This window comes from Vombatus ursinus, unplaced genomic scaffold (assembly GCF_900497805.2).
Source record: "Vombatus ursinus unplaced genomic scaffold, bare-nosed wombat genome assembly UNPS02004827.1, whole genome shotgun sequence".
Classification (NCBI taxonomy): domain Eukaryota; kingdom Metazoa; phylum Chordata; class Mammalia; order Diprotodontia; family Vombatidae; genus Vombatus; species Vombatus ursinus.
The window spans coordinates 201013-202220 of record NW_020944605.1 but is presented as its reverse complement, the minus strand read 5'-3'; positions in this window follow the sequence as shown (position 1 = coordinate 202220).

Here is a 1208-nt window from a genome sequence, read left to right as displayed (position 1 = left end):
ATCATCATCATCATCATCATCATCATCATCATCATCATCATCATCATACCAGGCTGCTTCTCATAAGGAGTGCTGATAATAACCATCCAAATGGTGTTAGTCCAAATCATCTTCAGTGCCATCTCTGGTTACATCTTTGGTTGTTGCTTACCAAAATCTAAATGAGGGCTGGGGATAGTAGGGCAGGAAATAATGGGGAAAGGGGCAAAGGAATTGAAATTGTAAGAGTACGTGGCTACTAGAATAGAGTGAGGAATAGGTAGTTATAGAAAAGCAGAAAAGGGAGAGCAGTTGAGGCAGTGATAAGCCAGATATGAGACAACTCAGAGCTTTAGATAATAAGAATACTGCTCTCCTTCAGAACCCTTCACAGGGAAATGAGCAGAACCAAGAGAAGAACATTCTGTACTGTAACAGCAATATTGTTTTAAGAATGACTTTAAGGGGCAGCGAGGTGGCGCAGTGGATAGAGCACCAGCCCTGGATTCAGAAGGACCCAAGTTCAAATTCGGCCTCAGACACATAACACTTACTAGCGGTGTGACCCTGGGCAAGTTACTTAACCCCATTGCCTAGCCAAAAAAGAAAAAAGGGGGTAGCTAGGTGGCGCAGTGGATAGAGCACCGGCCCTGAAGTCAGGAGGACCTGAGTTCAAATCTGGCCTCAGACCAAACACTTGACACTTACTAGCTGTGTGACCCTGGGCAAATCACTTAACCCCAATTGCCTAAAAAGAAAAAAACAAACAAACAAAAAGAAATTTAAAAAAAGAAAAAAAAAAGAATGACTGAGCAAATAAGTCATTTTGACTATTATAAATACCCAAATTAACAATAAAGGACATATAAGGAAAGAAGCTATTTGCATCCAGAGAAAGAACTGATAAGTAGAAGTATGTATAGAATAATTTTATATGTATGCATATATATACACATATATACATATATATACCTATTTGTGTCTAATGGTAGCTGTCTCTAGGATGGAAGGAGGGATAAAAAAAGAAATTTACATAATTTTATTATATATTTAAAAGAAGCAGTAAATTGTACATAATAGATTTGCAGTTTCAAATGGAATCATCTTTTTAAATTCTACTTTGTCGTGGAAATGCTTATTTTATTTCATAGATTAAAAATAAAATAAAGTTTTTTAAAAAAACAAAGTGATTATGTTGACAGCCCACCCGTCTACCCTCTTCTGATGTA